The 15,302-nt window shown below is 40.1% G+C and overlaps 1 protein-coding gene across 12 annotated transcripts in view; it reads left to right on the top strand.

Moving 5' to 3' along the window:
- TAOK3 (TAO kinase 3) overlaps positions 1-15,302 on the top strand; it is a 229,242-nt gene that overhangs the window by 100,895 nt on the left and 113,045 nt on the right. For 7 of the 12 annotated variants that reach the window (XM_055235583.2, XM_055235581.2, XM_063614549.1 and 4 more), the window contains one exon: positions 6,528-6,632. The gene's annotated coding sequence lies outside the window, so the exon portion shown is untranslated. Of the gene's footprint in view, positions 1-6,527; positions 6,633-11,921; positions 12,099-15,302 lie in introns of all 12 variants that reach the window. The other 5 variants (XM_055235584.2, XM_063614552.1, XM_063614554.1 and 2 more) reach the window with 1 other exon arrangement.

The raw sequence follows: 15,302 nt of genomic DNA, 5'->3' as shown, positions 1-15,302 counted from the left end.
ATTTTTTGTATTTTTAGTAGAGATTGGGTTTCACCGTGTTAGTGAGGATGGTCTGAATCTCCTGACCTCGTGATCTGCTTGCCTCAGCCTCCCAAAGTGCTGGGATTACAGGCATGAGCCACCGTGCCGGCCCTATTTTTTTCTTAAAGAGGCCCTCAAATTTGTTTACTCTGCAGTCCTCATAAGAACTGAATCTAGCACCATATATTTAAGTGTTCTGAGATCCTTGAGAGGAATAATAACAGAAGTTCAATCTTATATTAAATTTAAAATTTTCTTGATTACCCTCCAAAATAATAAAACGTGACTTAGGGCAGCATGGTTCAGGAGAATGTTTTCTGTAATGGAAAATCAGAAGTCCTGGATTTTTTTTTTTCCAGACAGGTTCTTACTTTGTCACCCAGGTTGGAGTGCAGTGGCACAATCTCGGCTCACTGTAGCCTCAACTTCCTGGGCTCAAGCAATCATCCTACCTCAACCCCCAAGTAGCTGGGACTACAGGCACGTGCTACCATGCCCAGCTAATTTTTTTGTATTTTATTTCATAAAGACGGGGGTCTCACCGTGTTATCCAGGCTGTTCTCAAACTCCTGGACTCAAGCAACTCTCCCACCTCGGCCTCCCAAAGTGCTAGGATTACAGGCATGAGCCACTGCACCTGGCCAGAAGTCCAGGATTTTAATTTGGGGATAATGCTGCCACAGAGGTGTGATGTGATGCTTAACTTTTCTGAGACTGAGTATAAAAAGAAAAAAAGGAGTTGAAATGGTGTATCTTTAAAATTCTTTCCAGTATGAAACATTCTAATTCTTATTTACTTTATTAATACTGAAATATTGTGGAGTTTTCAAATTCACTAGCTCCAGGATAGTGCTGCTAGAGAAAAACATTGTTGAGAAGAACATTATTGTTGAAAAAAACATTGAAACACAACTAAGATCTTAAATGAATCATCTTTCTTGAAGTTTCTGGGAAAGGGAAAATTATTTAAAATATATATATTTCTACTCTCTATCAAATGTTCTTTCTTTTTTTTTTAGATGGAGTCTTGCTTTGTCGCCCAGGCTGGAGTGCAGTGGCGTGACTCGGCTCACTGCAACCTCTGCCTCCTGGGCTTAAGTGATTCTCATGTCTCAGCCTCCCAAGTAGCTGGGATTACAGGCATGCGCCACCAGTGTTCTTTCTTATACTAAGTTAGAATGTCTGTGAGAAATAATTTACTTGATTACCATTGTTAGAAGGTTTCCATTTCTTAGAATAAAGAAGTGTTTGTGAAGAAAATTATTTCAATTGCACATCTCTGATGAAATCTTCTACTCCATGCTAGTTGGATTGTTTATTTGGCCCAAAGGCCTAAAACCTGAAATACTACATTCTTGGCGCAGTTCTACATTCTCACTATAAATGTAATACCTGAGGTTGCAGGAGGTCAAGGAAGAGGGAAAAACTTATTTTATGCCTGTTATTTCATCTTATCCTCTTAGAAGAAAAAATATTCTTGTTTATCTTTTGGGGAAAGGAAAGATTGAAATGGAACAGGGAAGGTGGTGATTTCATCAGATTTTTATGGAATATCTGCTACTTAAAGAAGCCGTAGGGCCCAGCATTTCCACTCATAGGTATATGCTCAAGAAAAATGAAAACATATATCCGCATAAAAACTTATACATGAATAATTCTAGTAGCACTATCCATAATGGCCAAAAGGTAAAGCAGTCCAAATGTCCATCACCTGATAAATGGATAAAATGTGACATATCAATACAATGGAATATTATTTGGCAATAAAAAGAAATACTGATTCATGCTATGCATTGGATTTGAAAACATGCTGAGTGAAAAAAGCCAGTCATGAAAGACCACATATTATATGATTCTGTTTATATGAAATTCCCAGAACAAGGAAATCTATAAAGATGGAAAGTATGTTAGTAAATTGCTTAGGAATGGAGGGAATGGGGTGGGGTGAGGCTGGGGTAATAGCTAAAGGGTATGGTTTTGTGTGTGTATGTATGGTGGTGAAAATGTTCTAAAAATAACTGGTTGGTAATGGTTGTACATATCTGTGAATATACTAGAAACCATTGAATTGTACACTTTAAATGGGCAGAGTGTACGATAGATGAATTATATCTCAATAAAACTGTTTTTATTTTTAAAAATATCAGGGGTTACAATGATTAATCCAAATGTGGACTTAGACAATTATCCGTCTCTGAAGAAGCACTTGCCATCCAGTTTTAGAGTACTAACTATGTGTGTTGAAAACTGAAGCAAAGGGAGAAAATAGTAGGTTTCATAGAAGTGACATTTAGCCGGGCGCGGTAGCTCATGCCTGTAATCCCAGCACTTTGGGAGGCCAAGGCGGGCGGATCACGGGGTCAGAAGATCGAGACCATCCTTGCTAACACGATGAAACCCCGTCTCTACTAAAAATACAAAAAACATTAGCCGGGCGTGGTGGCGGGCGCTGTAGTCCCAGCTACTTGGGAGGCTGAGGCAGGAGAATGGCGTGAACCCGGGAGGCGGAGCTTGCAGTGAGTGGAGATCGCGCCACTGCACTCCAGCCTGGGAGACAGAGCCAGACTTTGTCTCAAAAAAAAAAAAAAAAAAAAAAAAAAGAAGTGACATTTAGCTGGACTGTGAGAATAGTTGGGATTTGGGCCTTATAAGCAGAGGAGACAACTTAGACAAAGACCAAGTGAGAAATGAAATACAAAGTGTATATACAAATGTATATTTTTTTGCTGATTATAGAGTTTAAGAATTTAGGTTAGACTAGTGGTTTGAAGCCAGCTTTGAATGTTCGTTAGGTAAAGTTATTATTATTATTATTATTCTTTATCCCATAGGAAGTAGTGAGATTTTGAAGGGTTTTGAGCAGAGCTGTGATATTATCTGAACCATGCTTTAGAAAGATGATTAAGGTAATAGTGTTTTTCGAATTCCAGAAAAGATAGAGGCTGTAAGAGGAGAAGAAAAGGAGAGAGCATATGAATGCCAGCCAGAGAAATGGAAAAACAGGTCAAAAGAAATATTTGAAGCAGAAATTGGGAATTAATTGAATGTAAGGGACAGGGAAAGAGAGTAAAATTAATGGGAGGTGTATGTGAGCCATTTAGGGGAGAAGCCAAATAGATATTTGAAAATACGGGACTGGGGCTTGGAATAATGGTCAGTACTGTCTAGTGACACAGTATTACTTAAAACCATTAAGTGGGCAGAAATTAAGATAGCAGCTTGCAGTCACACAGAGGACTTGGGGAAATCCTTAGAGGAACACATCATTTAGGCATCAGAGAGAAGAGGAAGTATAATCAGAATAATTTGGAAAAACAGAAAACAGTTTCATGGGATCCAAGAGACATTTATGAAGAAGGAAGTGGGGGTAGTAAAATGGAAGAAAATTGAAAATATCCTTTAGGTTTAATGGATGAACTTCAGGAATACTGTCTTCAGCCTCAATAGCAATGAAATATTGTAGCAGAAAAGCAAACAAAGAAAAGATAAAACTGGGAAGGCTTAATTCCTGGAAGTCTTAGAGAGATAATTTTAGAACATATATAGAGCTTGGCAACCAAAGATGAAGAGAGTATGCATGCATTTTAAGAAAATTATGTAAAAGTGGGCTGGGCGCAGTGGCTCACGCCTGTAATCCCAGCACTTTGGGAGGCTGAGGCAGGTGGATCATCGCAAGTCAGGAGTTCAAGACCAGCCTGGCCAATATAACGAAACCCCATCTCTACTAAAAATACAAAATTAGCCAGGCGTGGTGGCACACGCCTGTAATCCCAGCTACTTGGAAGGCTGAGGCAGGAGAATCGCTTGAACCCAGAAGGCAGAGGTTGCAGTGAGCCGATACATCACTGCACTCCAGCCTGTCTCAAAAAAAAAAAAAAGAAGAGAGAGATAAAGAAAATTAATTATGTAAAAGTTAGTAACTATTTGAGAGGATAATTAGCCCGGCATGGTGGCACGAGCCTGTCATCCCAGCTACTCAGGAGGCTGAGGCATGAGAATCGTTTGAACCTGGGAGGTGGAGGTTGCGGTGAACTGAAATCTTGCCACTGCACTCCAGCCTGGGCAACAGAGCCAGACTCTGTCTCAAAAAATAGAAAAAGAAAGCAAGAAAGAAAGAGAGAAGAAAGAAAGAAAGAGAGAGAAAACTATTTTCTAGGAATGAATGTTTCCTGATTTGTAAGATGCCTTATTTGAAACTCTCTTTCTTTCTTTTCTTTTGTTTTCTTTTCTTTTTTTTTTCTTTGCTTTTCTTTCTTTCCTTTCTTCTGAGACGGAGTTTTGCTCTTGTTGCCAGGCTAGAGTGCAATGTCGTGATCTTGGCTCACTGCAACTTCCACCTCCCAGGTTCAAGCGATTCTCCTGCCTCATCTGCCCAAGTAGCTGGGATTACAGGCATGCGCCACCACACCCAGCTAATTTTGTATTTTTAGTAGAGATGGGGTTTCTCCATGTTGGTTAGGCTGGTCTCGAACTCCTGACCTCAGGTGATCCACCCACCTTGGCCTCCCAAAGTGCTGGGATTACAGGCATGAGCCACTGCACCCGGCTGAAACTACTTTCTTAGAAATTTAGCAACTAGTGTTCATATGATGTCATAAAGAATATTTTAGTTTATTGGAGCTATAGTCAGACTACATTAGCAGAGTAGACATGCAAACGTTGCAGTTATTGATTGGTTAGTGGTTAGGTAAAATGTGATGCTGAATTCAGGCAAGTTTTAGCTACCAGTTAATCTAAAGCATTCCACAGCCACAGACAGAATCGGAAGGAGTAACAAAAATAATGAAAACTTTCAGTTTATAAGTATAGGCACGAGACAAGAGTGGGATATTCTCAGCAAGAAAAATGTGAAAATGGAAGTCCATAGTTTTTTTCTAGTTTTTTCCTGTAAGGCCTTCATCTACAATACTAGTCAAGCATCTAAAAATTATTCCAATATATGTAGGTTTTAAATTGTCATATTCTTTGTCCCAATAATTCTACTTGTAGAAAGCCATTGTCAAGAAAGCCTCCAAAATGTAGATAAGTAGTAGGCACCAAGATCTTCCCAACACAATAATTTTCAATAGTTCAACAAAAGGTTGAATACAGCCTTGGTTTCTGATTGTGGAGAAATGGTTGTGAATGAATTGCAGCTCTTCCATAAGACAGACATTAAGCAGTCATTAAAATGACCTTTGTGAACAGTATTTGGTGACATGGCAAAATAGTCATAGAGTTAGATAAAAGAGGTGAACTATGGAATTACACATATAATGTGATCTCAGCTGCATTTTAAAAATGCAGGCAGAAATAAATACGTGCATGGAGAAAAGTATGCCAGATTGTTAATGGAGTTTTGCCTGGATAGGATTATGGATTTTTTTCTTTCCTTTTTTTTTTTTTTTTTTTTTTTGAGATGGAGTCACCCAGGCTGGAGAGCAGTGGTGCGATCTCGGCTCACTGCAACATCTGCCTCCTGAGTTCAAGCGATTCTCCTGCCTCAGCCTTTTGAGTAGCTGGGATTACAGGTGCACGCCACCAGGCCCGGCTAATTTTTTTATTTTCGGTAGAGACAGGGTTTCACCATTTTGGTCAGGCTGGTCTTGAACTCCTGACCTCGTGGTCCGCCCGCCTTGGCCTCCCAAAGTGCTGGGATTACAGGCGTGAGCCACTGCATCCGGCCGGATTTTTTTCTTAATAGTGTGCATTTCCCAGGTTTTCTACATTGGGCATGTACTTCTTTAATAGATAATTTAAAAATAATCATCACCCCAGCCGGACGCAGTGGCTCACGCCTGTAATCCTAGCACTTTGGGAGGCCAAGATGGGCAGATCACTTGAGGTCAGGAGTTCAAGACCAGCCTGGCCAACATGGTGAAACCCCATCTCTACTGAAAATACAAACATTAGCCAGGCGTAGTGGCAGACGCCTCTAATCCCAGTACTTGGGAGGCTGAGGCAGGAGAATTGCTTGAATCTGGGAGGTAGAGGTTGCAGTGAGCCAAGATCATGCCACCGCACTCCAGCCTGGGCAACAGAGCGAGACTCCATCTCAAAAAAAATAAGTAATAATCATCACCCTAAAAATGTGGAAGATTGGTTATAGGAGAGCCCAGGAAAGGAAAGGTAGAGTAATCAATGCAAATCATCATGTCTATTGGAAAAGCAATTCAAAACAGAAGCCTTACTGACAGAGAATCAGTAGCATTACCATGTGCTGTCAGATTAGTGCTGTCTACTGGTAGCCTCCATTAAGTTACCTGCACACAGACAAACCAGTGGAAGCTTCAGTATAGATTCTTAAATCTAATGACACATTTGTTTCCCAGATATTGCCTGGGAAAGAGTAGCTTGCATCTTTGTTTTGAGCATCTTACCTTTTAAATTTCCCATCCACAAAGAGATGAAGATAAAATTTTAACTTTGTAATATTACATTTGTAAATATGTAAAACTACCACATGAGCAATTAATGATTCTTTAATTTTGCTGATAATTATGTATTTTGTTCTTCTTTTTCCATAGGTTGCATCATAAATACAAAGGACTGAAGTTATAAAAGAGAAAAAAGAAGATTGCTGCTAAAATGAATCTGAGCAATATGGAATATTTTGTGCCACACACAAAAAGGTATTGTCCGTACAACTTAGCTTTCTCCTAAGAAATGGAAAAAAATAATATTTTCCGGGTTTTTGGGTGTATTTTTATCTTTGAAAGAAAAATAAAAAGGAAAGTAAAAATATTAATGAAATTGGGATAAAGTATTCTTTTATAAAAATCTTTGGCCAAACGTGGTGGCTCACGCCTGTAATCCCAACACTTTGGGAGGCCGAAACGGGTGGATCACCTGAGGTCAGGAGTTCGAGACCAGCCTGATCAAAATGGAGAAACCATGTCTCTACTAAAAATGCAAAAAAAAATTTAGCCAGGTGTGGTAATGCATGTCTGTAGTCCCAGCTACTGGGGAGGCTGAGGCAGGAGAATCAGTTGAACCCAGGAGGCGGAGGTTGTGGTGAGCCGAGATCGTGCATTGCACTCCAGCCTGGGCAACAAGAGTGAAACTCTGTCTCAAAAAATAAAATAAAAATAAAAATCTTTGAGTTTCTATTTAATTCCTAAAATTTTTTTTCTTCTCAGTTATAGTTTACAATGTGGAGAATTATTTGGTTAAAAGAAATGAGCTTACTTAAACTTTCTTGATTCCTATTGTCAAATTATTTTCTGGAAATATATATATTGCCATTTTTTTGTTGCAGTACTTTATAGTTAGATTTGAAATTACCTAAAAGGTTTTGTATCACTTTTCTTCTAATTACAGAAGTAATAGACCTTGCAAAATATAATTTTAGAAAATACATAGAAACAAAAAGAAGGAAATAAAAAATTACCCAAAATTTCAATACCTAACTTCAGATAAAACACAAGCTACAAAGAAACCCAAACTTATAGGTCAAAGAAGTCACATTTCCCATATGCACCGTCATATTCCTTCTGTGCTTTCCCTAATTATGCCTCGCCTCTTTTGCTAAAACAAAACAAACAAACAAGAAACTGCCTTGTATGAATTCCCAAAAGTGTATTACTAGGTCAAAAAGCATACCATCCTATTCTTCAAGCAATGTATGAAACTATTTCCTTATATCCTTACCCAAAAAAAAAGTACCTTTTTTCCTCTTATTTTGCCAATTTTGTGGGTGAAATGAGGTGTTATATTATTTCCGTTTTTACTTCTTTGATCATTAGTGAAGTTACATGTTTCATATTTTAAATGGACACTACTCTTTTTTTTTAAATTTTCCTACCTGTCTCTTTTGAGTTTGTAGGTAAGTGTATGTGTGTGTGTGTGTTCACCTCTCTGATGTTCAGAATAGCTTTTTTGGCCGGGCGCGGTGGCTCACGCTTGTAATCCCAGCACTTTGGGAGGCCGAGGCGGGCGGATCACGAGGTCAGGAGATCGAGACCACGGTGAAACCCCGTCTCTACTAAAAAATACAAAAAATTAGCCGGGCGCGGTGGCGGGCGCCTGTAGTCCCAGCTACTCGGAGGCTGAGGCAGGAGAATGGCGTGAACCCGGGAGGCGGAGCTTGCAGTGAGCCGAGATTGCGCCACTGCACTCCAGCCCGGGCGACAGAGCGAGACTCTGTCTCAAAAAAAAAAAAAAAGAATAGCTTTTTTTTTTTTTTTTTTCCTTCTTCTTCCTGATACAGTGTTTCACTCTGTCACCCAGGCTGGAGTGGAGTGGCACGATCTCAGCTCACTACAACCTCCGCCTCCTGGGTTCAAGCAGTTTTCCTGCCTCAGCCTCCTGAGTAGCTAGGATTACAGGCAAGCACCACCACGCCCGGCTAGTTTTTGTATTTTTAGTAGAGATTGGGTTTCACCATGTTGGCCAGGCTGGTCTCGAACTCCTGACCTCATGATCCGCCCTCCTCGGCCTCCCAAAGTGCTGGGATTACAGATGTGAGCCACCACGCCCAGCCCAGAATAGCTTTTAACTGGCAAATATTTTGCAAAATTTTTCTCTACTTCATTTAATTTCTTTTTTTTTTTTTCTTTGAGACAGAGTCTCGTTCTGTTGCCCAGGCCAGAGTGAAGTGGCACAATGTCGGCTCACTGCAACCTCTGCCTCCCAGGCTAAAGGAATTCTCTCACTTCAGCCTCCCAAGTAGCTGGGATTACAGGCGTGTGCCACCACACCCAACTGATTTTTGTGTTTTTAGTAGAGACAGGGTTTCACCATGTTGGCAAGGCTGGTCTCGAACTCCTGACCTCAAATGATCCACCTGCTTCTGCCTCCCAAAGTGCTGGGATTATAAGCATGAGCTACCACACCCAGACTTATTTCAATTTGGTACGTTACATCTTTCAACAACAATAATGTGAACATATTTAAAGAGCATAATTTGTTTTAACAGGTATATATCTGTGAAACCACCATCATAGTGGAAATAAACATATCCACTATCACTCCCAAAAAGCTTCCCCTTTTTAGCCCCTCCTACCTATTCCTTTTTACCTGCCATCGCCACCCCCATCCCCCAGGTAACCACTGATATGATTTCTATCTCTTTAAATTAGTTTGCATTTTCTAGAATTCCATATAAATGAAATCATAAAGTATGTACTATTTTTTGTCTGACTTCTTTTACACAGCATATTTTGAGATTCATTCATATTGTAGAGTATATCTGTAGTTTATTTTATTGCTGAGTTACAGTCCATTGTATTTATCACAGATTATCCATTCATTTGTTGATATACATTTGGGTTGTTTCCAATTTTGGCTATTAAAACTACTGTGAACATTTGTATACAGGGCTTTGTATTGACACATGCTTTCATCTTTCTTGGGTAAATACTTGAGTATAATGGCTACATCATATGATAGGTGTATGTTTAACTTTTTAAGAAACTGCCCAATGTTTTCCAAAGTGTTTTACCATTTTACATTCCCACCAGCAGTGTATGAAAGATACAGTCACTTCATATGTTAATGGCTAACATTAAAAAGACTGAGTTTTGAGACAGAGTTTCGAGACAGAGTTTCGCTCTTGTTGCCCAGGCTGGAGTGTAATGGCGCAGTCTCGGCTCACTGCAACCTCCACCTCCTGGGTTCATGCAATTCTCCTACCTCAGCCTCCCGAGTAGCTGGGATTACAGGCGCTCACCACAACACACGGCTAATTTATGTATTATTAGTAGGATGAGGTTTCACCATGTTGGCCAGGCTGATCTTGAACTCCTGACCTCAGGTGATCCACCCACCTCAGCCTCCCAAAGTGCTGGGATTACAGGTATGAGCCACTGTGCCCAGCCTCTCATGGGTTTTAATTTGCATCTCCCTAATGAATAGTGATAGTATGCATCTTTCTCTTGCCATTCATCCATCTCACTTGGTAACGTGCTTGTGTTCAAATCTTTTGTCCATTAAAAAAATTGGGTTTTCTTATTATTAAGTTTTGACAATTTATATTTTCTGGATCCAGGGGTCCCATTATGAGACATAATTTGCAAAGATTTTCTCCCAATATGTTGCTTGTCTTTTGATTTTCTCAAGTATCTTTCAAAAAGTAGACATTTTTAATCTGGATGAAGTCTAACTTATGAATTTTTCCTTTGATGGATTGTGCTTTGGGTTATTAACTGAGAAATTTTTAACTAACCCGGGGTCACAAATATTTTCTCCTGTACCTTCTTCTAGAAGTTTTATTATTGTAGATTTACATTTAGTTCTATAACCTATTTGGAGTCAGTTTTTATACAGGTTGTTAGTATGGACCAAATATCTGTTTTCTCACATATTTGAATGCAGTTGTTCCGGTACCATTCATTGAAGACAATTATTTCTTCATTGGATTGCCTTTGTACTTCTACCAAATCTCAGTTGCCCATAAATATGTGGGTCTACTTCTGGGCTTCCTATTCCATTGCACTGATTAATTTGTCTATCTCTGTGCCAGTATTGCATGGTCTTGATAACTGTAGCTTTATAATAAAGTTTGAAATTATTTTATGCTAGCTCTTCAACTTTGTCCTCCTTTTTCAAAGTTGCTTTGGTTATTCTGGGTCCTTTGAATTCTCATATGAATTTCAGATTAAACTTCTCAGAGTTTAAAAAATGTTGAGTCTTCTGATTTATAAACACTGTATATCCCTTCATTATGTCTTTATGTCATTATTATTTTGTCATTTTCAGTGTATAGGTCTTATATATCCTTTGTCGGATTTATCCCTAAGTATTTCACTTTTTTTTTTTTTTCTTTCTGTGACAGAGTCTTGCTCTGTCACCCAGGCTGGAGTGCAGTGACACGATCTCAGCTCACTACAACCTCTGCCTCCCGGTTTCAAGCTATTCTCCTACCTCAGCCTCCCAAGTAGCTGGGATTACAGGCGTGTGACACCATACGTGGCTAATTTTTGTATTTTTAGTAGAGACAGGGTTTCACCATGCTGGCCAGGCTGGTCTTGAACTTCTGACCTCAAGTGATCCACCCACCTCAGCCTCCCAAAGTGCTGGGATTATAAGCATGAGCCACCGCGCCTGGCCATATTTCACATTTTTTATGCTACTATGATATTTTTAAATTTGATTTTCCTTTTCTTTCTTTTTGAGATGGAGTCTTGCCCTGTCGCCCCGGCTGGAGTGCAGTAGCATGATCTCAGCTCACTACAACCTCCACCTCCCAGGTTCAAACAGTTCTCTGCCTCAGCCTCCGGAGTAGCTGGGACTACAGGCACCTGCCACCACGCCTGGCTAATTATTTGTACTTTTAATAGAAAAGGGGTTTCATCATCTTGGCCAGGCTGGTCTTGAACTCCTGACCTCGTGATCCACCTGCCTCGGCTTCCCAAAGCTCTAGGATTACAGACATGAGCCACTGTGCCCAGCCTTGATTTTCATTTATTCATACATAGAGACATAATCATTTCAGGCCAGGCACAGTGGCTCACACCTGTCATCCCAGCACTTTGGGAGGCCGAGGTATGTGGATCACTTGAAGCCAGGAATTTGAGACCAGCCTGGCCAATGTGGCAAAACCCCATCTCTACTGAAAATGCAAAAATTAGCCAGACATGGTGGTGCATGCCTGTAATCCTAGCTACTTGGGTGACTGAGGCATAAGAATTGCCAGAACCCCGGAGGCAGAGGTTCCAGTGAGCCAAGATCGTGCCACTGCACTCCAGCCCAGGTGACAGAGGGCAGAGTAAGACTGTCTCAAAAAAAAAAAAGAAATGTAATCATTTTATGCATTGATCTTCTGTACTTTTTAATAAACTAATAAGTTCTAGTAGCTTTTGTAGATCCCATTGAATTTTTTGACAATGATTATGTTGTTTGACAATAGAGAGTCTTACTTCTTCCTTTTCAGTCTTGATGCTTTTTTGTTTCTTTTTTTCTTATTTACTGCACCTGTACAGCATCTGGCACAATGTTTTTGTTTGGTTTGGTTTGGTGTTGTAAAGAGAGAGGATCTTGCTATATTTGCCAGGCTGGTCTCAAACTCCTGGTCTCAAGTCATCCTCCCCGCTTGGCTTCCCAAAGCGTTAGGATTACAGACATGAGACATCACACCCCGCCCCAGCACAATGTTGAATGTAAGTGTTGCGAGTAAACATCCTTGCCTCCTTCCTGATTCTGTATTTAACATGCTTTTTTTCTCTTGATAACTTTTATGATTTTCTCTTTATCACAAGTTTTGAGCAATTTATTATGATGTGCCTTGGTGTAATTTTCTTCGTATTTCTTGTGCTTGAGGTTCATAGACCTTCTTGGATCTGTGGGTTTATACTTTTCATCAAATTCATAATTTTCTCCACTATTACTTCCTCAAATAATTTTTTCTGTCCTAATATCTTTCCTCCCCTTCAGGGACTCCAGTTAGACATACAGTAGGCCACGTGAAGATGTTCCATAGCTCACTGATGCTCTGGGTCGTGGATTTGGTTTTTGTTTTGTTAGTCTTTTTTCTGTTTTATTTTGGATAGTTTCTGTTGTTGGGTCTTCAAGTTCAGTAGCCCCTTTTTCGGCAAAGTCTCCTCTGCTATGCATCCCATGCAGAGGATTTTTAAATCTCAGACATTGTAGCTTTCACCTCTAAAGGTCTGATTTGAGGGCCAGATGTGGTGGCTCACACTTGTAATCCCAGGAGTTTGGGAGGCCAAGGTGGGTGGATCACTTGTGGTCAAGAGTTTGAGACCAGCTGGCCAACATAGTGAAACCCTGTCTCTACTAAAAATACAAAAATTAGCTGGATGTGGTGGCGCATGCCTGTAATTCCAGCTGCTTGGGAGGCTGAGGCAGGAGAAGTGCTTGAACCTGGGAGGCAGAGGTTGCAGTGAGCTGAGATTGCACCACTGCACTCTAGCCTGGGTGACAGAACGAGACTCCATCTCAAAATAAATACATACATATATGCATAAAATAAAGGTTTACTTTGAATCTGTTTATATTTTTGTCTGTCTCTGCTTTACATGTTTGAAATTTTCTCCACCCTTTTCAATATATAGAATACAACTATATTAAATGTTTTAATGTCCTTGACCACTAATTTTAACGTATATCATCTATATCAATTATGGTTTGGTTTCAATTATTTTTCTCCTCATTATGAATTATATTTGCCTGCTTTTCTGCATGCCTGGTAATTTTTTATGGAGTGTTAGATATTGTGAATTTTACCTTTTTAGATACTGGATGTTTTTATATTCCTTTAAGTATTCTTGGACTTTGTTCTGGAACACAGTTAAGTTACTTGGAAATAATTTCATCCTTTTAGGTCTTGCTTTTAAAATTTGTTAGAGCCAGGCACCGTTGTCATGCCTGTAATCCCAGCACTTTGGGAGGCAGAGCCGGGAGGATCACTTGAGTCCCGGAGGTTGAGGCTACAATGAGCCATGATTGTACCCTTGCACTCCAGCCTGGGCAACAGAGCAAGACCCTGTCTCACAAATAAAAAATAGGTAAAATAAAAATTGTTAGGCATCACAGACCAGCATTTAGTCTAGGGTCCCTACTATGAAGGCAAGACTCTTCTGAATAGCCTCCAGAATGCCCTATGAATTATGAGATTTCTTATCCTGGCTAGGGGGAACGAGTACTATTCACAGCCCTTTTTGAGCTATAGGTACTGTAGTCTCTATTCCTTTCAGATCGCTTTTTGCCCTGGTCTAAGGTAGTTTTCTCCATACGCATACACAAATCAGTGCTCAGCTGAAGACTTGAGGGGAACCCTTTGCAAATCTCCATATCCTATTTCTGTGCTGCTCTCTTCTATTTGGCACTCTGCCCTGCCAACTCTACCCACCTTGGTCAACCTGGACTGTCATCTTTGTCTACTCAACTTAGGGAGTTCACCAGGCTCTAACTGGATTTCCCCTCTCTGCACCATGGCCTAGAAATTCTCCCAGGGCATTAAGCTCAAACATTTAATGGCTTACATCATTTGCTTGTCTTCTGTCAGGGATCATTGTCTTTCTTTGCCTGATATCCATTGTCTTCAAATACCATCATTTATATGTTCTATCCAGTGTTTTTTTGTTTGAGATAGGGTCTTACTCTGTTGCCTGGGCTAGAGTGCAGTGGCATGATTTTGACTCACTGCAACCTTGACCTCTGGGCTCCGGTGGTCCTTCCACCTCAGCATCCTGAGTAGCTGGGACTACAGGCATACACCACCATACCCAGCTAAGTTTCTGTATTTTTTGTAAAGATACAGCCTGTTGCTCAGGCTGGTCTCGAACTCCTGGGCTCAGACCACTTGCCCACCTCGGCCTTCCAAAGTGCTAGGATTACAGACATGAGCCACCGTGCCTGGCCTTGTCCAGTGTTTTAATTGTTCCTGGTGGCAGATAATAGATCCAGCCCCTTTTACTCCATATTGGCTAGAAGCAGAAGTCCCTTCATTACATGTTTAAGATAAAAGTTATTAATTATATAGTCAAACTTACTGATTTTTAGTTTATGGCTTTGCCTCTGGTATCTTGCTAAGTAATTAAATATTCACTTGTAATTTATTCTAGAAGTTTTTATGGTCTCATTTTTACATTTAAATATTTATTTCTTCATAAAATGATTTTAGTCTATAATCCATGTTTTCCCCCCAAATCCATAGCACTTAGCTTTATTCACATGGAAGCCAAAATATTCTAAAATTTATAATGTGTTTTGGTGATTGAAAATATTTTAATTATCATAAGTTTAGTTCATAGGTCTTTTTGATTTTCTTAAAGACAGTCTCATAATTTGCCTTCTACGTATACTCTCCAAAAAGGTATACCTTTGATTTAATCCATTGATTCTTTTTTTGTTGTTCTCAGACATAAGCAATAAAATCAAAACACTTTTTGAGCTTTTCTTTTTTTTTGAGATGGAGTCTCGCTCTGTCGTCGCCAGGCTTGAGTGCAGTGGCACGATCTCGGCTCACTGCAACCTCTGCCTCCTGGGTTCAAGCAATTCTCCTGCTTCAGCCTCCCTAGTAGCTGGGACTACAGGAGCGCCACCACACCCAGCTAATTTTTGTATTTTTTTAGTAGAGATGGGGTTTTACCATGTTGGCCAGGATGGTCTTGATCTCTTGACCTCATGATCTGCCTGTCTTGGCCTCCCAAAGTGCTGGGATTACAGGCGTGAGCCACCGCGCCCGGCCACTTTTTGAGCTCTTATTTTGTGCTTTCATTTACCTGATTGACAAATAGCTGGATTTAAGTTACTTTCCCAGTAGTATTGATGTAGTAACTTTATAGTTGATTATTGGCATCCATGGACTGGCAGGATGACTGCCTAGGATTATAGGTGCATTG

This window comes from Symphalangus syndactylus, chromosome 13 (assembly GCF_028878055.3).
Source record: "Symphalangus syndactylus isolate Jambi chromosome 13, NHGRI_mSymSyn1-v2.1_pri, whole genome shotgun sequence".
NCBI classification, from domain to species: Eukaryota; Metazoa; Chordata; class Mammalia; order Primates; family Hylobatidae; genus Symphalangus; species Symphalangus syndactylus.
This window is presented reverse-complemented; position numbering and strand designations above follow the sequence as displayed.